Source organism: Eschrichtius robustus, chromosome 11 (genome assembly GCF_028021215.1).
Source record: "Eschrichtius robustus isolate mEscRob2 chromosome 11, mEscRob2.pri, whole genome shotgun sequence".
Taxonomy (NCBI): domain Eukaryota; kingdom Metazoa; phylum Chordata; class Mammalia; order Artiodactyla; family Eschrichtiidae; genus Eschrichtius; species Eschrichtius robustus.
Window position 1 is genome coordinate 34279800 of NC_090834.1, and position 25739 is coordinate 34305538.

At 40.2% G+C, this 25739-nt stretch overlaps 1 long non-coding RNA gene across 1 annotated transcript; it reads right to left on the reverse strand.

Moving 5' to 3' along the window:
- Positions 1-1994: 1994 nt before the first annotated feature.
- Positions 1995-25555, reverse strand: LOC137771542 (uncharacterized). The gene is made up of 4 exons (XR_011075381.1): positions 25429-25555; positions 21922-22072; positions 6946-7005; positions 1995-2751 (listed from the first exon to the last, which is right to left on the reverse strand). It is a non-coding gene; the product is annotated as an uncharacterized lncRNA (long non-coding RNA).
- Positions 25556-25739: the final 184 nt, after the last annotated feature.

Consider the following 25739-nt stretch of genomic DNA (forward strand, 5'->3'; position numbering starts at 1 on the left):
AGGTTAGGGTTAAATTGGCTTTATAAAAGGAGGTGGCAATCCTATCTTTCTTAAAGGAAGGAAATAATAAAACTATTACAAATCAGTAAGGTAGGGAATTTTTTAAAGTAGAAGTGCTTACCAAAATTACAATTCGTTCTTTAAAAAAGTTAATAAAAATAGAAAAATAACCAGTTTCCCACACATCCCAATCTGCTGAAGAGAACTCCATTGTACACCTAGTGTCCTGGCATAATTATTAAGAGCAGCCCCTTTCATTCTCAAAATGTTGCTATTGGGCAATAAATCATCCATAGGTTGAACCTACAACTGACAAGTGTTTAGGCCACACATTAGCTGTGTTACTGTGGTAAATTCACCTGGCCTCTCTGAGCTTCAGGTTTCCCATCAGCAGAATGGAAATTGTAAAATTTACCACCCTGGGTGGTTTAAAGAGAGAATTGAATAAAGCAAGTAAATGCTTATCTTCTAAACAAAAGTTAGCTGATTCCAGCACCAGCCATTCCCAGCAATCCACAGATTAGAGCAATGATCCCGGCACCCAGATACAACCCAACAGAATTCCAAAGCCATCCTGACTAGAGGTAGGAAAGTATGTATGAGGCTATACCACTGTGAAATAATAGACAAAATATATATTGGTCTCTGCCCCCACTTCATGCCACAGAGCTCCTAAAACCCTTGTGACTTCCAAAGTGATAACAGCACCAAGAACATATTTTTTTCTCATATTTGGTCTTTGACCCCAGTTCCTTACACAGGATTCCTGAACCCTTTGTAATTTCCTGAGTGATATAAACTTTTGTCCTCATAAGGCAATTCTGGGTGGGCTCCTGGATGAGGGCTGGTCACCAGAAAAACCAAACCATGATTAGAAGCTTGGAATTTTCAGCCCCTTTCCCAACCACACCCCATTCTCTTGAGGAGGGAGAAGGAATGAGTTAATCATCAATCATGCCTACGTGATGAAGTCTCCATAAAAACCCCCAAAGTAAGGGGTTTGGAGAGCTTTCCAGTTGGTGAACGCATCCATGTTAGTGTACCCCAACTCCATGGGGACAGAAGCTCAGGACCCTCCAGACTTCTTGCCCCATGTATCTCTTTTTCAGGCTGTTCATCTGTATCCTTTATTATCGTTTATCACATCCTTTAATAAACTGGTAAACAAACATACATATTTCCTTGCGCTCTGTGAGCCATTCTAGCAAATAACTGACTCTAAGAAGGGGGTTCTTGGGAACCTCCGATTTGCAGCCAAGTTGGAAGGAAGTTGTGGGTAACCTAGGACCTATTACTCATGATTGGCATCTGAAGTGTGTGTGTGGGTTGGGGGAGGAGGGATCTCCTGGGATCTGAGGCTATCTCCAGGTAGACAGTGTCAGAATTGAGTTAAATTATAGGACATCCACCTGGTGATGCTCGTTGTTGGGGAAAATCTCCACACATCTGGTGTCAGAAGTGTTGTTAGTGTGGCAATGTAAAAGTCAAGGAGAAACACAGGAGGAAGACTGGGTATTTTTCCTACACAACCAACAGTGCCCAGTGCTCCCCCCTCCCCACCCCACCACCACCTGCAACCCTGTCTACTAGGTAACTGGGGATATTCAAGGTTTGATCTATGACCCCTGAGTGCAGGCTCCCTGCAATGCTCCATTCTAAAAATCAGGGAAGCCCAAGTCCAAAGATGTCACCTTCAGCTACTCCTCGTCCCCATCTCCTGTCCCGCCTTATTCATCCAGCCCTTTAGAGGCCTGGGTTCTTCCTTGGACTTGCCAATCTCCTCTCTACCAATATGTGCCAGGATACAAATGCTCACACTGTTCCAATGCATAATCTTATCTGGTTTTGTTTTTCTTCTTTTTCTTTGATGCACTAGAAAGTGAAATGCCAAGATTTTTCCTCCTCTTTGGTGAAGAAAGCCCTCCCCTCCCTGGAGCAAAGAAGAACATGTTTTTCAAGTTACAGATTTAATGAACTTAAAGTGTATGGTGAAGGAGCAAGAGGGAGGAACTTCCACCCATACTAGAGATTACTTGGCAATGGTGGGGAGAAGAGGTCCATAGGTCTAGAAGCAGTAGGAAGCCAGGCTCTGCTCCAAGTCATTACCCCAGGAAGCAGCAAGACTCCAGAAGGAGGTATGTGGTTTACCTAGGGAAGCAGAGGCCTAGGCACTGGGTTTCAGAGCTTTGACAAATATTCTAGTATGCTAAATGTGTCAGGGAAACTGCCAAAAGCTGCCCGACCTGACAGGATTGTGCGGACAGAGACAACGGGCAGACCAGCAGTAACTTGGGTGGGAGAGATGACTCATGAGTAAGAAAGGCCTCCAGAACCTTGGTGAAACGAGGGAGCACAGATGAGGCGGCAATGCAAGGCTGCTAGAATAAGTTGTGTACACCTTCCTACCAGCCCAGTGGAGTGGTGCCTTGGAGTCAAAACTAGGTTGATTCAGGGATCACAAAGAAATGTGATATTTCTTGCACACCAGAAGGTCTTAGATTCAGACCTGTTACAATATAGTAGATTCCTACTTGGGGTGTAAATGCAGTAGCTGAGGGACTAACCCCAGGAGGAGAGATCTCTGTTGACCATTCCTTGGTCACCCTTCCAGACTCATTTTTGCCACACCAACCACGCCTCAGCCTCTGGCACGACACTGCTCACCAGCCTCAGCATCCATCCTCAGTCCTGCCAGGTGTCCAGGGCAAGCCTTCTGTATCTTCTCTTCCACCTTGTCTTGATGTGGTTTATCTAAAGAAAGAGATACTTGTAGGATGGAGAAGTTTCTCTTCCTCAATTTTACTTTCCAAATGTTCACCATCTATCCCCTGGTGACTCTCAAGTCTGTATCTCCAGCCCTGTCCTGACTATAGAATAACAGTTCATATATGTGACATCCCCTTGGTACCCTACCTAGAATTCAAGTTCCAGATGCTAAAACTAGAACTCATTAGCTTGTGCCACCCTGCCCTTAGATGTCCCTATCTCAGTAATTAGAACCACCAACCAGTTGCCTTAATCAGAAACCCAAAGTCACCAACTCTTTTTAAATGTTCTTTATTCTCCAACTTCTCAGGTCCTATTACTTCTGATTTCATTCAGGACTTCATCATCTTCTGCCTGGATTATTACAACAGCCTCCTAACCCATCAAACTCCAATATACTTTCCACAAAGCCAGACCGATATTTCCAAAACACAAAGTGACTGTCACTCCCCTTTTTAGCATCCTTCAGTGGTACCTCACTATTTTGCTGTCCCATGTCATACAAACTGCGGCCCCTGGACAAATCCAGCCTATACCCTCTTTTTGTATAGCCCTCAAGATAAGAATGGATTTCACATTTTTAAGTGTTTTAACCAAAAACAAAAAAGAGAAGAAGAAACCCAACAATGGTCATATATGGCCTACAAAGCCTAACATATTATGATCTAGCCTTTACAGAAAAAGTTTACTGCCCCTCTTAAGTTTAAAGGACTCCATTCTGGCCCTCCTCCAACCACTCCCCTCCCCAGTCAGGGCCAGGAGTCCCCATCTATCCAAAGGGTCGTCTCACTGAGAACCTGTGTCCTTCTCCCTTCCAGACAACAGTCCTGGAATTCCCAACCCAAACAGCCTGATCCCACTGCTAGGGCTCACTCTTAGGCCTTAGAGGTGGCCAAAGGCAGATATTTTCAGGGAGATGGGACAGAGCCTGGACATGCAAGCTAGGTTGTTCACACATGTGTGTGAGGAGAATTACAGGAGAGAGGGTAAGATGAGAAGGGGACCAGCCAGGAAACTGTACTTGTGTTTTTGGCCTGGGCTCCACAAGTATAAGGATATTTTAGAATTCCCTAGGTCTGCTCAGGATACTTTTAGAATTCCCTAGCGTGATAAGGAAAACTTTTCATGATGTGGTACCCTTGCATTCCACACTCAAGACAAGCACTAACAAGACAGACTCTTAGTGCACCCTGCTGTTTTACCAAGCTCCCATGGACTTGCCTCCCTTTTGCTGTCCATACTCCTCGTGGAATCCTCTCAATTTCAAGACTCAACTCCAAGGTCAGCTCCTCAATGAAGCTTTTCCTAGTCTCACTCTCTCATCTCTCATCATTTCTCATTTAGTTTTTAGGGTCTCAATGCCCTATACAAATGTCTACCACAGTACTTCTGACACTTTATTCTACCTCATTTCTATGCCTGTTTCCTTCCTGTAGACTGGACCTTCCTTGAGGACAAAGACTTGGTCTAATTTTTTTCTGTAACCCAATCAGTGTAATGGAGTATCTAATGCATAATACGTACTCAATGATTTTTGAAAGACTGCATGAATAAATCAATATATATGATCAGTTTACCTTACCAAATCTTGGGATTCACCCTCAAAGGGCATAGATACTTACATAATCCTAAGTGACTATGGTCTCCATCCCATTTTAATCCATGGGGAATTAAAATAAAAACTAGGATCCTATAACTATCTGCAGTTTTCTACATGCACCATATGTTTATGGCCTCTATGACCTTGTTTTGAGGTCTGATGAAGTCCTCAACACTTAACACTTACCTCAGGTGTCACCTCTTTCAGAACACCTTCAAGCTGAGTTTGTCTTCCCCATTAGCGTACTCTTGTTCCATTGCCTATTTCTCATACCAAACTTTCACATTGTTTATGTCTTTCTCCCCAACAAGATTGAGAGCTCCTTGAAGGCAAGATCTGTCTATGCATTTTTGCATTTCCAGTGCCCAGGGCTACAACTGACACTTAGAAGTTGTTTAATAAATGTGTGTTGACTGATTAATGTTCACACACACAGAGACTTTAGAGACTGTGGAAGTTATCCAGTCCAAAGAAGGAATCCCAGCCACTGTATTCTCTCTGATCAGCCCATCTTTGTTTGAAAACCTCCAATGACTGCCACATAAGACTACCCTAACAGAATGTACACCTCACTGGGACAAGAGTTTTTGTGTTTTTTTCACTGGCAAATCCCCAGAACCTAGATCAGTGCCTGGCACATAGTAGATGCTCAACAAATATTTAGTAATGTTTGAATGAATAGTTGAAAAGTTTTTCCTGACACTGAACCCAAATTTGTCTCCTTGTAATTTCCACCCTTTGAACTTGGAATATATGTTTTCCTTCTTCACATGACAAGTTCCACATATTTTTCAGGGAGATCTCATATCTCCCCCACCGTGAACCTCCTCTTCTCCAAGCTCAACAACCTCAGTTCCTTCAACTCTTCCTAATCTGTTCCCAGTCCCTTTGCCATCTCCATGCATGCCCTTATCATCAACATCCTTCTGATACTGAAAAAATAATTAAGAGGAGCTGTGAAAGAGAGGAGCATAATGTAATTAAAACCCACAGCCCTAGGCCTAGTATAACAACTTGAACATTAAAGAGTTCAGAGAATCCCTAGGGGTTAACTAGTTTAAGCTCCTCATTTCACAAATGAAGAAACTGAAGTTAAATTACTCATCAGAGCAAGACCTGCTCCTGGTCCAGTAGCTAATCAGGCATAGACCCATCTCAACCCCAAGATTAATCATCTTATTCTACTTGAATTCTTAGTTGGATGCTAAACTGAAAAAGCTTAGATTTGCAGAATCTAGCTCTCTGCCAAAGACTATTCTCTCTAGAGATGTGATGAAATTATTTTAAAAAGAAGGCCAAGTTTCCTAATTCTATAAGCAATAATTTACACTTGTTTGAGCTGTTTTTCATGAATCACCAGATTCTTGGTAGCCTTTTAAAGAGAGTTAATAAAATGGTTTATAACTTGTTATAAGAGCTATAAAAATCATTTTATTAAGTTCTTACACAGATTCTTTGCATGATACTTAAATTTTTTTAGTTCAAGAACTAACTGAATCTCAATGTACATTATATGACAGAGGTAACCCAGCTGAACCACAAGAGGTCCATGCCACACTTTTTTCTTTTACCCCATATCAGGCAAATGTAGAGGAAATTAAATTAAAACCAATTTTTTGGAACAAGAAGGGATCACCCATTCCCACCCCGATTTACCACTTCCTCTTTTCTATTTACCACTTTTTCTTATCCCATAAAAGAATGAACAAAATTAAGTAAACAAAGTCAAATTTTTAGTAAAGACATTTAAATATTTCAAAGGCATGGGCAGTTACATACCTTTTAAGGAATTCTGTCTCAAAATTGATGGAGTAGAATAATTAACAGAGGGATGGTAAGGGTTACTTTGCATTTAGTAGGTACAACGTCTATTTGCAAATAAGCCAATTTGCAGATAATCCAGTTGAAGGGCTGGTTTTCTAACCCATTTTTCTAAAATGGATCTGCCTATTTGTAATTGGGAACTTCCTGGAAAATGGATAATACACACATAAATTTTACTTTCACGTTAAGTACGAACTTTAGTAGTCAACAATTTGCACAAATTATTTTGGAGAGAATTTTCCTCTATGAACTTCTCCCTCAAAGATTTGTAATTTAAAACAGGAAAATGCACAGTGTAGTCCAGTGTCAAAATTGCATCAGAGTATTACCAGGAGAAAGTGGTAGATTTTTATCTTGGGAATTGCAGCTAACTACAATAGGTCTTTTCTTTCCCTGTAATCATCCTCACCTTTGATACTTCCATCTATGTCAGTGGTTTTCAAAGTGTGGTCTGGCTGCATCAGCAACACCTGGGAACTGGTTAGAAATGCACATTCTCAAGTCCCACCCCAGACCTACTGAATCAGAAATTCTGGGGGGTGAGGCCCAACATTCGGTGTCTTAACTAGTCTGCCAGGGGATTCTGATGCACGTTAGTTTGAGGATTGACACTGTATCGTAATAGCAGTTCACCACATCCTGTTCCTTTACCTTTCAAATGCAATGTTCTTACCCTTAGACAGGCCCTTGTCACCTTATAGAGGTGAGAAAGAGAAAAGTAGTCACTGACATCTGGGAGCTGATCTGGTACTCACGGCTTAGGCCTTGGTGTAGAACATATTCAATTTCACAGAACATCATCAGATCAGGCCACTCTGTGATCAAGACAAAAACAAACCCAGTCCGTAATCATATCTGAACACAGACAAAAACAGGAACATGTCCAAACCACAAAAATAACCAAAATATTTTCCATCCTAGCTAATATAAGCGGCCACTGCCTCTTTGCCAATTAAAGTTTAGGCTCTTTTTATTCCTGTCCCTTTCCAATAAGATTTATAAGATACCCAATCACAGAATTGCCCCCACTTCCTGACAGCATCCAATCCCAGACAAAGCCCCATCTCTCAATATTACCTAACACAAGCCCAAATCCTAAAATAAGTCCTTTCTAATTACATAAGCCCCCACTTATCTGCAGTTTCACTTTAGCGGTTTCAGTTACCTGTGGTCAACCTCAGTCTAAAAATATTAAATGGAAAATTTCAAAAATAAACAATTCATAAGTTTTAAATTGTGTGTGGTTCTGAGTAGCATGATGAAATCTCACACCGTCTGCTCCATCCCACCCACGACGTGAATCCTTCCTTTGTCCAGCTATCCTGCCCCTTAGTCACTTAGTACCCAACTTAGTTATCAGATCGACTGGTCATGGTATCACAGTGTTTGTATTCAAGTTGCCCTTACTTAACAGTGGTCCCCAAGTTCAAGAGTAGTGATGCTGGCAATTCAGATCTGCCCAAGAGTAGAGGCAAAGTGCTTCCTTTAAGTGAAAAGGTGAAAGTTTTCGATATAAGAAAGAAATAGTATGCTGAGGTTGCTAAGATCTACAGTAAGAACAAGTCTTCTATCCATGAAATTCTGAAAAAGGAAAAAGAAATTCATGCCAGTTTTGCTGCTGCACCTCAAACTGAAGAAGTTATAACCACAGTGCATGATAAGTGCTTAGTTAAGATGGAAAAGGCATCTTAAATTTGTACAATAAGATATATTGAGACAGAGACCACATTCACATAACTTTTATTATAGTATATTGTTATAAGTATTCTATTTTATTATTAGTTACTGTTGTTAATCTCTTACTGGGCCTAATTTATAAATTAAACTTTATCATAGGTATGTATTTTTTTTTTTAAATGTAGTATGTATAGGGTTTAGTACTATCCACAGTTTCAGGCATCCACTGGGAGTCTTGGATCGTATCCCCCGAGGATGGGGGAGATGACTGTTCTTACTAAGATGTTGCAGGGTGTGTAACTCATCTTGCTACAACGAGTAATAACCACCTTTCTCAGGAACAGATGTGTTCCTGCAGTCTTTGACTGGACGGCATTGACATAAGAATTACTGCACAACCTCCTAGTCAGTGGGGACAAGTACCCTTCCATGAACAGTTTGTTCCCAGTCCAACACAAGGTAAAAATTAGGATTTGTTGTTTAGAAACATTGACAACCATTTGAGAGAGTAATTTTATGTCTGTTGAACCTAAAAATAGAACATTGCTTGTATTTTGTATACCAGTTGTTTAGATTTTATTTTTCTAGTAATTTGTAATTATATCTTACAAATGATCTGCAATAGATTTAAAAAAGAAAAAAGAAGCTGATACTCCATTACAAATTGTTTGAGAGGCATCGTCCTATAGGACTTCTCTAATACTTTTCTTTTTCAGTGCTGCTATCACATTAATCTTCTGAAAATTCTGCTTTCAGTATATTGTGCTCTTTCTCAAGCATCTCCAACATTACGATCTCCTCTGTTTTCCAGTTGAAGAGAGAGGAAACTAACATATTTTGAGTGTCTACCATATGTTATTAATTGTGCACATTTAAATACACCCAATTCCCAGGAAACAATTCTAAATAAATATTAGCATTCTATTTCAAAACCTATTCCACAAAAAGTACAAGGACTTTTAGGTGATTTTTTTTAAATTCAAGGAACATATATATCAAATGTTATTTAGACAAGAATAAAACAGGACAGGCTTTCTAATTAATTTTTTAGAAGCCATCATAGTAGAACAAACCTGATCAATATAGCATTTGAAAACTCTAGTGCAATGTCATTAGTAAATATTGATGCAAAGGTGCTGTACTAGGCACTTGTGAGAATTTGTTCTTCACTTAACATTTATCAGGTACTTACTAAATGTTGGCACCATTCATGGTCCCTTTGGCAGCCACATTTGTGCCACTTCCCCTTCTTTTGATAATAGGCTTTGTCATCCTTGGCTACAGAAGTAGGTAAGCAACATAAGAGCCAATCAAAACACCTCACCCTACTGGCCTCAATGATGGATCCAGTGGTGTGTTCATTACCCATGTAGAATAAATCAGTTTTCCCCAGAATTGTTCTAACTATAGGTAGCAGGGAAGTTGCCCTTTTTCCTTTGTTGTGGGTCATTAGGACATGGTACAGATTACCAGTAGCATATTCCCCAGTACATGGAGAAAAATCTATCCGGCATGGGGAAAAAAATAAATTCAAAATGCAGAGAGACATAGAGATAGAACAAGAATGAGAACAAGAGTGCAAAGGAGAGACTCCCAAAACTGTGGGATTCCCTGGGGCCAGGTCATCCCTGAAGCCAGCACATTCTCTTCCCTGTCTCAGGCTTGGTTTCATAAAACAAAAAAATTCCTTTTTGGTTTAAGGTAGTTTGAGTTCCTTTTCTGTCACTTGCAACCCAAAAGCCTTCATTAACACAAACCTTCAATAAGTAGCCTGTGTGGTAGAAAGAGAAAGGGCTAAAGATTGAGACAAATATAGTTTTTCCACTTAATAATTATGTGACTATTAGCCTCTCTGAGCTTCATTTGCCTTGTTTGCTATCTGGGAATAAAAAGAGCCCACTCCTAGTGTCATGGACATATATACACTACCAAATGTAAAATAGATAGCTAGTGGGAAGCAGCCGCATAGCACAGGGAGATCAGCTCGGTGCTTTGTGACCACCTAGAGGGGTGGGATGGGGAGGGTGGGAGGGAGGGAGATGCAAGAGGGAAGAGATATGGGAACATATGTATATGTATAACTGATTCACTTTGTTATAAAGCAGAAACTAACACACCATTGTAAAGCAATTATACTTCAATAAAGATGTTTAAAAAAAAAAAAAAGAGGTAGAATATTTTAGCTTAGTGCTCTTCACCTGGGAAGCAGGGTTCCCAGAGATGGGCCATTATGTATAATTTAAGCTTATAGGCAACATCCCTTTGTAATAGAATACAAAGGTTCTTCCCTATTACGACACTGAAGCTTACTCTTTGGTCTCTTAAGTTGCTGCCTTTCTAGGAGAAGCCATCCACCATGCCATCCCCCCACATCCTGGCCATTACATGATCTTATTAAACTTAAACTTATTAAACTTAAAACTTATTAAACTTAAAAAAATTTCTCATTGATAAAAAAAAAAGAGCCCACTCCTAGAGTTAGACTGTAAGCTTTGGAAGGACAGGAAATATGTCTACCTTTCTTGTTATGTCCCTCTCACATGAGGGTCTCATGACCTGCTTAATGCAGGAAGGGCCAGGGGAAGGTCAGAGAGACCTTCCTGCTTCTGCCATTTTCTCGGACTCCTTCAACTTAAAATATTCAATATACCAAGATGCCATATTTTAGGATAGCATGTCCTAAACCCTATCAATCACTTGAAAACCAGAGCTTGGTTTGGCAAATGTTCCCACAGTTAAAGCCAATTCATTGACCTTTTTGTGTTTCTGCTTTCACTCACTTTTTAGCCTCTAAAATTCCTAACTTACTCATCCATTTATTGTTTTTCAAATGTCCTTTTATCCTTTATCCAGCATTTTTATTGTGAGAGTCAACCAAGATATCTAGACTGCCATTTTGCCAGAAACACAAGTCTCTGACTGGTAGTTCTATTTACTAGTCTTACGGACTTCCACTGTTTTCATTCAAAAATCTTTCCTTAATTTAGCATCTTCTATCTTTATTATTGTAGAATATTTTAATGTTTTAGTCTATATGATTTTCCTTCTCATATTTCATGATTAATTTGTCTAAGTTTTCCCAGATGTCTTACAATTTTCTAACCTTTGACTAAAGCTAGTAAGTGGTCAGGAGTATGAACAATTTTCATAAAATAATCAGTAAAGCAGAGTAGTTAAGAGCACGAGTTCTGGACCCAAACTTCCTGTGCTCAAACACTCATTGCCACTTAGCTGTGAGACCTGTACCTTGAACTTCCTCATGTGTAAAATGCAGGTGATAATAATAGTACCCTCCTGTTAGTATTAAAGAGAAAACCACAGGCCCAAAATGGCATCACTTCTGCTAAAGACCATGATGCCAAACGTAGATTTAATACCTAACCCAATTGCAGTTTCAACCTTCCCCAGAAATGTAATCTTAATCATCCAGTCTGGAATGTTCTGGTCAGTATCAAGGAGGTAATCTGCCACAGTGGGCCCTCTCCATTCTCCCCCATCCCCAGAGGAATAAGAGGCAATCTACATGATAAAACCCTTGCCCTTCTCTCCCCTCCCCCCAAAAAGATATCCTTTCTTTTCTTTTGCTAATAGCTTCCTCATCCCACACTTCTTCCTATAAAAACCTACCATTTAGTACAACCCCTCAGAGTGCCTTTCTGTTTTCTAGATGGGATGCTGCCTGATTCATGAATCATTTATTAAGGCCAATTAGATCTTCAAACTTACTGGGCTGAATTTTTTAACATTAGGGACTGAATTAGTTAATATATGTAATGCTCTTAGAACATAGTTTGCCACATAGTGTTATATTTTTTATACCATTAAAACTGTAATATGATTAAATTATTAAAATTAGTGTAATTACCTGGCACCTGTCAGTGACAACATTTATAAATTAGTAACTTTTTTTCACATAATCCTAGAGGCCTGTGCTTCATTGGCTGCAGAAACCATATAAAAGCCATACCCATACGAACCTTAGAGAAACCAGACCTAAGTGTTTTATATAAAAGAATTAACACTGAACACTTACTGTGCCAGGCATAACAGTAAGGACTTTCTATGAATTATCTCATTTTTTTCTAATGTCACTGTGACATAGGTAGTATTATTATTCTCATATTACAGTTGAAGGAATGGAAGTTCTGAGAAGCTAAAGTATATGATTGGGCCACCCAAGATGGCTGTATCTTGCTTTCTGTACACCCCCTGGTCAACCAGTTCCTGCTTCACCTATACCCTACCCACCTAACTGACTTTCCCTCTTAATTACAGATCCTAATCAGTAAATGCCTACATACTTGCACCTGGTCCCAGCTAGTGATAGTTCAAAACTTTAGATCAAAACATCTCCACTATGATAGCTTATCAAAGGAGCAATGAGGAGAGGGCTCCTCTGCTGGTTTCCCTGGTAACCAGTGAGCCCACCTGAAGTCAATTCCCCCTTTGACCAGTAACCTCCTTCTCCCCCCTGAAGCGAAGACTGCTGCCATGTCCTGCCCACCATCGGCTGCACACAGTGGGGTGTCACTCCAGGACCTTACTTCAGACATGTAAGATCCCTCATCCATTAAACCATTGATGTCTCTGTTGCTGACTCTGGTCTCTTCCTTCGGTCTTGAGGCTGGGCAAGTACAGTGCTTGCAGGCCTGCGGGGTGCAGCCCAGCATAAGCATACTTAGGCTTGTGATGGAGGGAGGCCCAGATTCAAAGTCAGGCTGTCAGACCTCACAGTGAGTATGTTTAACCAAGAAGGTGGGCAGCACATCTCTGGGGTCAGCTCACGCTTTCATCCTTTGAATTCATGGGTTTGGTTCCATGTTGCTGTTGTTCTGGCAGCTGGATAGGACATTAAAGACTCCTTTGTCAAATGACTCCTCTCCATTTTACCTAGCAGGAAATTGGGGCTATAAGTTTGTGACTTGGGCTTCACAATTAGAAGTGGCAGAAATGAGGCCTTCTAACACAACACTCTAACACTTATTCATTTACTTCCTTAATCCTGAAGCCAAAGTATTATTTATTCACACCATCTGAATTCACACCATCTGAGTTATTTGATATGTAAATTATAAATATAACAATAAGAAACTTATTTAGGTGAACACGTTTTGAACTTGCTGGATTTCTATATTAATAAAACAAACAATAAAACAAATAATACAAAACCAAGCAATTTGAACAAAAGTATCTTCAAAGGAGAAATAGGTTTAGCTAGATTGGATTATAATGCCGCCATCATTAGAGCCACACCATCTTTCTAATATGCTAGAGGGTCATGTGAACCACCTGGTTAGCAAGAAAAAAATGTTTCAAGCCTCAGTAAAACTTCCTCCTTCCACTGAAGCATACTCATCTTCTGTGAACAGATATAGCAAAATACAATAGAAATAAAACTAAGGCTGTCCTGAATGAGAATGGGAATGACCACCTCCCAGACTCAGCTCATCTCACTAGTCCCTTGAGTCTCAGGTACCACCAGGCCAGTTGGCAGCCCCTCCCAGCGAAGTTAGTCCTCATTTACAAGAGTGAAGATCAGGAGATCCTCAAATTGATTCAGGTCTGGACATGCTATCTCTGAGATTGGGATGCTCATGGTGTTCTAGCTAGCTAAGTGTTTAAGGGCTTCACTTATTCCAGCCTGAAACTTCCACAGGGAAGGGAATTTGCCATGTTCATCTTTGTCTCCCCAGCACCTAGCATGGTCCTAATGCTTAGCAGGTGGGCCATACCTGTCTTTGGAATGTTGTAAAGGTTAGACAAATGAAGGAGTCAATGAGTTAACGGATGTGAGTGAGACTGAAGGTCAGGGACGGGATGGTTCAGTTATGGCATCTTCCTTCTGTGGTCACAGACAAGGTCTGCGTGAAAACAGCAGACGATTTAAGTTCCTCTCACACTCAACATAAACCAGCAGTGAGATGTGGCTGATAAAAAAAAATTATGATATAACCTTGATATTGAGTTAACAAGAGTATGATACCCAAAGAAAAAAGTTAGTAGGGGATTCTTCACTCCTACGGTCACTTCCCAAGCATCCCAGATGCCATGCTCAAATCCAAAGGAAACTGATCTTTCTTTCCAAGATAGACTCTCACCCTTTTGTCCTGTTTCTTCACATGGTTTTCTTCCACCCATAAAAATCCTTTCCATCTCATCTTTCATTTGTCCGTTGTCCTTCTTGGAATACTCTGCTGTTCCACAATCCCAAGCCCCATGCTCCCAACCTACCTCTATATCCCCCAAACCGCTATTACAATGTTATGGTACTTATCTTTTTTAATCTAATATTTTCACTATTTATGTTCTTGTCTTCCTTCTCAAAAGAATCTAAACTGTAAAGCACTGATCAAAGGCAAGGAATTTTCATTTTTATTGTTGTACTTGCCTCCATGTACATTTCACATCCATTAGATTATGATCTTCTAAAGGCCAGTAAGAGACCCATTTATTTTATTTTATTTCTCTTTAAGTTACACACTGTACCTAGCTAGTTGTTCTGGGCAAAAAACAAATGTTGCTTGTCTGATGGTTGACTCAGGTATAACTGCAAGCCACAACAAGAGGAAGCTAACACACTAGCAAGGAAAAAGAGCATACATACACTGCAAGCCAGGGTTTGAAACCTCTCTTAGTATGCAGACATACAGATCTGTTTCCCGATTACATACTTTCATGTACATAGATCAAACAAGAGTTAAGCAACTAAGGACAAAAACAGATAGTTCACAGAAAAGGAAATACAAATGGCTAATGAAATAGACAATGATGTGCCATCTTAGTTAATAAAGAGAGAAATGCAAATGGAACAAAATGAGACACCATCATTTGCCTACCATACTGGCAAAAGGCAAAGAGATAGATAATATTCAGTGTCAGCAATGGTGGGAATGTAAATTTTAAAGGGTACTTTACAATACTGATCAAAATTTTTAAAACACACATTCCTTACTAAATAAGCCCACTTCTAAGAATCTACTCTTCAGAATAACTTTTTCCATATTGCCAGGATATTGGCTGAAGAAAGTTCACAGTGCCATTAAATTTATATTAGTAGAAATCAGAGATAATGTAAATATGTCAAAAGTGAGATGTTTAAGTAAATTATATTCGTACTCTGATGCTACATAGCCATCACAAAGAATGAACCATATCTATATGTGTAGATATGGGAAAATGATCACAATACATTGTCAAAAAAAAGCAAGTTGCAAAGCAGTAAATGTAGTATAATTTCTTTTTTGTGGGGAAAAAAGACATGTTCCATGTCTCTGTGTTCATATAAATACACAAATTTCTACATAACTCTACGTGCAAAAACAAAAACAAACATACAAACAAAAACAAAGGTCTGGAAAGAAAAACACCCAACTGCTAACTGCGGTTACCCCTGAGGAGGTAAAGCAGGAAGGGCTTTTCTTTTTGTGTATTCCTATGCATTGTTTAAATTTTCTTGCAACATCAATGTAATACTTTTGACTTTTCTGAAATAAAAAATAAACCCAATTAAAGTAGCTATAAAATATGTGAAGATTCACAAAAGCAGTGATCAAACTTTCAGGAACTGCACGCATGAATTATCTCTTTAAGTATTCTTTAGAACTCTATGCTCACAAAATTATTCACATGTATTTGTGTCAGTTACCAAAACCTGAAACCTTATGTGGTAGCATAAAACAGTCATTCCATGTTTTAGAAGAGGTAAGAAAGGAAAAAAGAAATTTCTTTAACACTGTGTATGAAGAATGTCACCTGTTATCAGTAAACAAAGGATGCTGCAGCCATCAAGCCAACAACTGCAGACACCTCCAAGTGTACACCCTGAGGGAACTCAAGATGGGAAAGAACAGGATACTGGCTCTAAACAGTTAAGGTGCATATCAAAGGAATGATTTTAATGAGCCCAGGCTCTTGCACCTTCCCATACGTAAAGAAGGGCTAAATTCATTAACTTGAGATGTCTGGTTTTCTTTAATCAACAGTAATCTTTTGATGTTCCAACTACCTGGATTTTGCAAAAACTCACATATCCTGGCTACTCCTGTACCTCTTTGGAACAGCTCCTCAGAGCTACCTGAGACTGTGTTTCCCAGGCTTAAGTCCTCAGTAAGTCCACCGAATAAAACATAATTTTCAACTTTTAGGTTGTGTATTTTTTTTTTTTTTAGTTGACAACACTTTTTTTTAAAGAAATTGACAAACCAAGCAGAGGGCTCTCAGAACTAATTCACCTGATCATTGATTTATGCTAGGGGCCACAAATTCAAATGCCACAGGAGACTGGCAAGTAACAGATTAATGAGGCCAGCTGGGAATAAGGCAGCAAGGACCAGAGGGACTATTTGGAGAGTGTGTACCTTTTAAAGGGAGCAGCTACTTCAAAACTCCAGCTAAGTGAGAAGATGGATCTGGTGTTATCAGATCTTTTAATATTTCAAAGGAAGTCAGAAACCAGAATTTTTAATAGCAATACACCCAGGTTTTACATTTTAACAACTGATTTCTTAAAATCTTAAATGCCATGTTGGAGGACTTCCCTGGTGGCACAGCGGATAAGACCCTGCACTCCCAAGGCAGGGGGCCTGGGTTCGATCCCTGGTCAGGAAACTAGATCCCATGTGCATGCTGCAACTAAGAGTTCACACGCTGCAACTAAGGAGCTGGTGAGCCACAACTAAGGAGACCACCTGCCGCAACTAGGGAGCCCATATGCCGAAACTAAGGAGCCCACATGCCGCAACTAAGACCTGGTGCAACCAAATAAATAAATATTTTTAAAAATAAATAAATAAATGCTATGTTGGTAAACATTGCACAAGCCCAACAAAACACATCTCCTAGCTGGATGTGGCCTGCAGCCTCCCATTTGCCATTTTTGGGTTTCACTGTCTCCATAGAGATCTAGTGGACTAATTCTGACAGACACATCCTTCATCACCCAGATCAGTTCCCTCTTCTTCCATTAGCACTTTGGCCATGGTATTATAGAACATTAGAGTTCAAACATATTTTTAAAAATCTCATTAAAATCTCAATTTTTTATGGTAGCAAAATACATATAACATAAAATTTGCCATTTTAGCCATTTTTATGTGTACAGTTTGGTGACCTTAATTACATTCACAATGCTGTGCAAATGAAGCAGGAGGGAAGGGGGCAGGGCACAAGCTTTAAAAGAATGACATAGCCATAGGACATGACAAGAACTGGTTAGAACCAACTAGGTCCAAGATGGCAGAAGGTTCGACTTCCAGTAGACCTTGAGCCTCATTATATGCTCATTGTAATACATTAACAAGATAAATGACACACCTACCAGTGCCATGACAATTCTGAGGCCAACCATAAAAGGTCAAAAAGTGAGCAGTGGGAGATTGGCATTGATATATATACACTAATATGTATAAAATAGATAGCTAATAAGAACCTGCTGTATAAAAAAATTAATAAAATCCAAAATTTCAAAAAAAATAAGAAAAGTGAGTGGTGGCCCAATTCCTGGAAATTCCTGCCCCTTCCCTGAAATAATTGGAATAATCCTCCCATTCATTAGCCTATGAAATTACCCAGTCCATAAAAACTAACCACGCCATATTTTGGGGCCTGCTGCCTTCTGAGATGTCCCACACTCTGTCTGTGGAGTATTTTTCTCTCTAAATAAATCCACTTCTTACCTATCACTTTGCCTCTCACTGAATTCTTTTTGCAATGAGACATCAAGAACCTGAGCTTCATTAAGTCCTGAGACCAGGTGTGTGATCTCAATTAAAAGACGTGGGTTCAAGTCTCAATCTGGGTTTTGGCTGGGTTCGAGTCCTGGGACACGGGTTCAAGTCCCAGTCTGAGTTGCACAGTTTCATTACCATCACCACCAGCTCTTTCCAAAATTCTTTCATCATCCCAAACAGTAACTCTGTACCCATTAAACAATAACTCCCCACTCCACCCTCCCCGAGTCCCTGGTAACCTCTAATCTATTTTCTATCTCTATGAATTTACCTATTCAGGGTACCTCACATAAATGGAATCATATAATATTTGTCCTTTTGTGTCTGCCTTATTTCACTTAGCTAAATACTTGTAAGGTTCATCCATGGCACAGCATGTATCAGAACTTCATTCCTTTTTACAACTGAGTAATATTTCATTGTATATTGTGATTCATATTAGGAAATATGTATTTGGTCTTTGTTCCCATTACTAGCACAAGAGTTTCTAAAACACTTGGAATTTTCTAAGTGGTGTGAGAAATAAAGGCTTCTTTTGTTATGTCAATGAGGTGATTTTTGGAATGCCCCTAGGTCACCTAAGAATGGATGCTGGTTGCCAGGGGAACCAACCCTGTGATTGGAGGTTTGGAACTTTCAGCTCCATCCCCCTGACCTCCAGAGAGGGGAGAGGGGCTAGACACTGAATCATCACCAATGTCTATTGATTTAATCAACTGTGAGTATTTAAGGAAGCCTCTGTAAAAACCCAAAAGGACACGGTTTGAAGAGTTTCCAGCTTGGTGAACATGTGATTTGAGAGAGAGTGGTGCACCTGGAGAGGGCATGAAAGCTCAGCACCATTTCCCCATACCTTGCCCTATGCAGCTCTTCTGTCTAGTTGTTCCTGGGTTATATCCTTTTATAATAAACCCATAATCTAGTACATAAATGGGTTTCCTGAGTTCTGTGAGCCACTCTAGCAAATTGAACTCAAAGAGGCGGTCATGGGGACCTCTGATTTACAGCCAGTTGGTCAGAAGCACAGGTAACAACCTGGACTTCTGATTGGCATCTGAAGCACAGGGTAGCCTTGTAGAACTGAGCCCCTGACCTGTGGAATCTGATGCTGTCTCCTGGTAGGAAGTATCAAAATTGAGTTAAATTGCAGGATACCTAACTGGTGTGAAAGCATTGTTTGTTGGGAAACGCCCCTCTGCTGCCACTATGGAACTGTCTTCAGAACGATTTGTATGTATATAGCACATTTTGTTTACCCATTCCTCTGTTAATGGACACGTGGGTTGTTTCTACCTTTTGGATATTGTGAATAATGCTGCTATGAACATTTGTATAAAAATATCTGTTTGAGTCCATTTTTTATTCTTTTGGGTATATACCTAAGAGTAGAACTTCTGGGTAATATGGTAATTCTGTATTTAACTTTTTGAGGAACTGACAACCTGTTTTCTACATCAGCCACACCATTTTACATTCCTACCAACAATGCATGTAAATCCCTCATTTTTAAGATGAAGAAAGCAAGGGTGAAACTTGTTAGATAGCTTGACCATATACACAGAAAGTCAACTGCAGAGCTGACATCAGAAACCAAGTATCTTGACTCCCAATACAGTCCCCTTTCAAAGGTTAACTCCACTAGGATTTAACTCAGATGACTAGGCAAATGGCAGTATTGTCTACACAAAGAGTGGGTCTTTGGAAATAGATCAGTTGATATATTGGAGGAAAGAATTTGAATTAAGTTCTGGATTTTGCTCTCCATAATGGAGAGAATTTTGTTTTTCTTCTTCAGGTCTAAGCTCTTCTCTAAGAGAAGATTAAGTCATACTTGTCTTTAGCCTAGTACCTAATTGTAGAATAATCATAGAAACATTATTGTATCATTATTAGTCTTAACATTCTGAACTAAGGGCTTTTTAAAAAAATTCCTTGAAATGCAATAAAAACTTATTTTAGAGGAGTTGGAAAATTCAGAAAAGTGGAAAGGAAAAAGAAAGGGTCACCTAGAGAACTCTCAACCTGAAAAATATTCACTTTTTAGTACTTTCTTCCAGGCTTGTTGTCCTAAACATGGTGTTTTGGTTTGCTATACATGGTCGAAATTATAGAATCTTAAAGCTTAAGAAAATTATTACAATTTGGGGAGCAAGCTTAAAAAACAGAATAAGGAAAAGTAGATATTAAAGTCTAGGAAAGCACCCAACATAGAGTTAGCACTCCTTCCTACCAAGTCTCAGCCCTCACAGTCTTATGACATCCCTTTTGGTGGTATGTTCTTACTTACCTGTCCACATGGAAATGTGTTATTTATCTAAATGTAAAAGCTCCAAGGACATGGCCACACGATGCACTATTTTGTTTCTCCCTCTGTGCCTCATAGAGTGCTACAAATACAGTTGGTACTCAGTAAAGAACTTCTGAATGATTATTATTGATTTCGTACCATCTTCAAGGTTAACACCCCTTAAGAGTCTCCATAAGGGGTAACCCAATTCAGGCCCTGCAGGACCCAGTCTTGGCAGGGCTTCACACTCCACAGAATTTGGTTCCATAATCAAAGATAATTTAAAAGTCATTTGAATCTTTACTTCCATTACTTGAATACTATAGGTAATTCAACTTGTAACCCACAGTAGCACTTCTTAAAACCTCCTTGGCCCCATTCTTTTCACTTCAGTATATTTCAAGTCCACAGCTGACTTTAAGGCCCAGTCTCAAAATCTTCACCAATAATTCTCTCTCAACTTCATCCTTTGTGGTTCTTGGTTTTGCTTTTCATCCCCTTTATCTTCTATTTCTTCTTCCTTTCAGCCAAAAAATTACAGCCATTTGTATCACCTTGGCATTCATTCTTACTTCTTCAGCTCAGCCCCTCTCTCCTCAGTCTCTGATTCTTTTTCAGAAAAGTTCAGGAATAGAGTGGGCATACTCAGCCCCTCTCTTGGAAGGAGACCCAGGAGTTAGGACTGGGGGAGAAGAAGGGGGAGGAGGTGGGAGAAATCACAAATGCTTATAATGTACTGTCCTTTCTTTTATTCTCATCACGCAATGAAATTCTCATATATTTTTTATTTGGGGTGGGCTACATGAAAGTTCTTTGGAAAAAATGTGACAAGTCGTAAAGGTAAAATGATGAAATTTTCTTTGAGGACGGAGGTCACGGCCTACCCACCCTCTCCTCTTTGGGGTGTCACCTTGAGGGCATATAATAGGCCTGATAAAAATGGTCTGATCTTTTGATCTTACAAAGCAGAGTCACAGGCCTTCTGACCCTTGAAACTGTAAACATTTACTCTGGAATTAGCTCAGAGGTCTCTCATGGGTATAATGAGACAATTACAAGGTACATCATCTTGTCTCTCACAGAGATAAGTTTTCATTTTTCTCTCTTCTACTTTCTGCATAAATCTGTGTGGAAATTTCTCCAAATTTTGTATTCACTTTTGTGATATCTCATATGCATGTTATCACTGATAATGCTTACCTAATAGTAAAATTACATTCTCTCTCTCTTCTATATTGGTACAGAGGGGTCTTTTGTTGGAGTCTTTGTTTTCTTTCCCCAACACTATGATATGGTCCTCCAAACAACAGTTACATCTGTTTAACTATAGTTCTTATTTCATCTCTTCCCTCAGTCCAGTAATACCCACAGTGCACTACTCCTAGGTGACAGCAGACTTAAGTAATACTTAATACTACTTGACATGCGTCGAGTAGGTACCAACAGATAATCACTGAAACTTTTTATTCTCCCTGGCTATCCCTGTATGCAGAGACTCAGAAGAACAGAAGGACAGTAGGACGGAGTTCAGAAAGTGTGACTGAATATTCCAGGATAAGGGATGTAGAGCTACCACTCATCCAGTTCTCAAGCCACAAACTTAGGATTTTGCCTTAATTTCTCTTTCCCTCAAACACCACATCCAACTGACTCCACACTCAATCCACATCCCAAATCCATTCAGTTCTTCCATTTTCACTACTTCTACCCTAGTTCAAGCCCATCATGCATCAGCCTCTAACTGCACTTCCTGTTTCTACTCTTGTTCCTCTCTATAGCAGCTGGTGTAATCTTTTATAAAAATATAAATCATAAAATGCCACTGCCTAGTCTTTAATGGCTTTTCATCATACTTAAATTAATACCCAACTCACCTGAAAAGCCCCAAACCTCATTTTATACTTCTCTGCTTCAGCCACACTTGATTTCTTTCTGTTTCCCCAACACACCAAGCTTGGTTAAAATGTACTTTCCCCTGGTTTTCACATGGCTCCTTTTAAGGACTCAGTTTAACTTCTACCTACTTAGAGAGGACTTACCTATATATTGTAAGGTAACCGCCCAGTTGTTCTCCATCACATTGCTGTGTTTTATCAGCATGACACATTTCTAGTTGTTTCTTGTGTGTATGTATGTTTTCAATTGCTCAAACTTTTGTTGAATGGATGGTAAGCCTTACTCTTCCATTTCCTAGATGGGAGATAGGAAATACTGAGCAGGGATCAAAAGACTAAGAACTTTATTTCAGATTTTTCTTTAACTTCCTCACAACAGCTATTTTATCTACTGTCAGTTTTCTCCATCGTGATTAGCTCTTACTATAGAATGGCATGGGGACTGGCAACTAACTCCTTATGAAGTCTTGAAGAAATAAGAACACCAAAGAATGGGGTAGGTGGCAGTGACTTCAAACAGGAAAGGAAAGTATGCTGAATCCCTATAGCCTCCTATAGAGAAGAAACAAAAAGAGTCGAAGTAGGAGCTGATAAATAACCTGGGACTAAGAACGGAAAGGCCCATGGGACTTCCTAGTGCCCGCCACTGAAATCTCTGAACTCAGATCTCACCTTCCTACTGTCCTCATAGCACAACATAATCCTGCCAGATCCATACTGAAAACTCACCATCACCACCTCTCTCCCAACCAAACCCTTCAGATTCAGACACAACTCTCCAATTCCTTTTTGAGAAGTCATTCCTTAAAACTTTAGTCCACCAGAACTCTCTTCTCTGATCTCCTTGTTTCAAAAGTAAAATCCAATTGTGGAGCTCATTGGTCTTTCTTTGTTTGTTTATCTTTACCATTACTCTTGGTGTTTTGTTTTTTTTTTTGGCTTGTTTTATTTTTATTTTTGCTCTTGTCTTAATCTTAGAATCCTATGTAGCATTGAACACAAGATACCCAGTAAGGTTTTTGGGGGTTTTTTTTTTGGATTAATTGAACAGATTCACACTCTGGCTGCAGTTTGTACCCTCAGGGACAAAAAAAAGAAGGAAAAACTAAAAGGAGAGGGAAGAAGAAGGTGTGAGAAAAACAGGGACTCTAATATATAGGGAAAGGAAGCAGGGGTGCAGAAGAGGGAAAGGACCCAAAAAATCAGCTTTCATTGTGAAGACTTAATCACAGTTTATAACATGTTGTCAATCTGCTAAAATGGAAGTTGACAGGAAATTGGCAGAAACAGGGAAATGGCCACAGGCGAACTTATACTCTTGTGTTAAATCTTTCCACTGCCTTGCCTTATTTGCAGCTACCTCACGGTCTCAAAGCCAGGTAGATTCTGATTTGTTCCTCATGCAAGTATGGATTTATCAACAGACTGATTTATACATAGCTAGAAAGTAATAATCATCTGTGGACATCAAACCAGATGAGCCTTCCTCTATCACCTCTTTCTTTTCACAAATAAAAACTTACTGTGGGATATACGTAAGTTTCAGTGGAATAACATGAAATCTCAATATCTCTTGTACAGTCATAACAGAAGCGGTTTCTGCCATTCCTATCCAGAAACTAACTCACTTTGAAACCACTCACTTGGTCTATCAGGTAGATCAGTGTTATTCACTGCTATTTCCTAGCACCTAGCATAGTGCCTGGTACATGTCATGTGTGCAATAAATTTTTGGATATTGACTGATTGGATTAATGAATAAATGATGGTTCCAATCTCTGGTGCACCCTTGGGTGACCTTAAGCCAAAGATACAGACATACAGGAAATACAGGATGGATTTTTAAAAAGGACATAATTGAGGGAGAAGATTACCAGAGTTTTGCTGCTTTGTTTATCTCCACCTAAAATTCATTCCACGAATAGAAACTGAATGCCTTCTATGCCTTCTATGTGACAGGAAGTGTGTTATACCCTCAAGTACAAATATAAAGATACAGACCCTGGATCCAATGTGTGCTTTTCCATGACTACATCATAGCCTCTAATCACACTGTTTCAGTTACTAGACTGTAACTGTCAATGTATCTGTCTTGCCACTATATTGTAAGCTCTATTAGGACATTGCCCATCACACAGTAAGCACTCAGTAAATAGCTGGTAAAGTATCTGCTTAAAGATGCCTTACCAGCTATTACCAATTTACCAATGGAAATTGTAGCCTACTAGGGGGAAAAGACATAATGAACCGTATAAAGTCAGGATTCTTAGTTTTGAGAAAGAAGAGCTAACTCTTGCTGATATAGCAGAAAAGGAGCATGTTGAAGATACTGGGTGGCTCTCAGAATTACTGGAGGGTAAAGAGAATCATGGCAGACGCTAGGTCTCCAGGAATAATGCACAAAATCACTACAGAACTAGTCCGGTGAGGAAACTGTCTCCATTGCAGTTCCCCACCCATGCCACTTCTGCATCGGAAACTCAGTCTTGCAACCACTGAGAAACTGCTGTTGCCGTCAGTGCTGCCAACAAAGTCAGCCACCTCTGCTGCTACTCCTATCAAATGTCAAAGAACCAGAGAGCACCCTTGTTCATTGGCAGCTGAACCAAGGTTGGAAAGACAGGTTGAGCCTGGATTGTGAAATGCTTGAACAAAGGCATAGGCAGTCACCAGAACAATTTATTCCTAAACCAGATTCCCCAATCAAATGGAGTAACCAAAAGCTAAATGTGCAGTGCTTGCTTTTTGCCCATGGTGGATGTCAATGAGTATTTGCAAGTTTGGTTGAAACAACAGATGGGGAGTCTGCAAATTTAGGACAGACTGCCCCACTTAATCCCTATGATTAGTCATGTCTATATTGATAGCCTTACCTGAGATCAGAAAGTACTATCTCTCATAACATATTTTTGGGAATACAACTATGATATCGTGGCCCTTATGTCATGAAATCTGGGTCAGGTACCAAGAGAATCAACAACATTTAGATCTGCCACATTTAGAGTGTTGGGAAGGGGGGTGGATTCACCAGGATTTTAAGTGCCCTGGATCCTTTTCAACTGAAGGTTTCCCACCCAAATCAGGACTCAATCTTTGTCGTTCTTTTGCATCAGCCACGGGTTGCTACAGGTCACTTCGGAGTTTCTGAGCAAAAACAAAATGCAATCTGTAGGAGCACTGCAAGTCAAGACAGGTGAGTAGAATTGGCTCCAAGGGCTGAAGAGGAACTTAGCCAAAAACTATTCAAAACAGGTTAATCCATCTGAACTGGGATAGCAGACCCCAAGGAGAGAAGGGACTAGGTTAGACGTGTGCAACCTCGGCCTTGTTGGCTATTCTTGCCTATGAATAGCTACCAATTCTTCCAAGTCCCCCCGCCACCATCCCCCCGCGTCCACTCGGATAATCTCTTTAGGCACGTTGGCTAGCCAGAGAAGCAGGGAACCTGTGGAAGAGGATGAGGTTATTTGGGGTATAGAGATCATGGATGTTTTACGTATGCACTTAATTTGTCGAGCCCCTCACCCCCGCCCCATCTTAGGCTGGGTCACTCGGAGGAAAAAAACCCTCTTTCCTGTACCTCCCTTTAAGCTGTCCTCGCCTGCGACTTCTCCCTCTCACTCCGAGCCGCACGCAGCCTCCGTGCCTCACCTGAAAACTACTCTTCAAAGACTTCCTTCCGGGCCCAGCAAAGCCCGGCGTACTCGGTATCGGGAGAGGCAGAGGTGCTCACTTCTATCCAAAAAAAACAAAACTGCCCTTTCCGAAAAAAAAGAAAACTGCTCGAGCGTTCCGGGACTCGCATGCGCGCGTCAGAGGGGGAAGCAGCTAGGAGGGTCCAGCAGCTAGGAAGGTCCGGGTGCTTCGAATTGCAAACCCCGCCCCCGCGTGTCGGCCCCGCCCCGCCCCGCCGCCTCAGCCCCGCCCCGTCCCGCCGCCGGGGCAGGCACGCGACGCCCTCT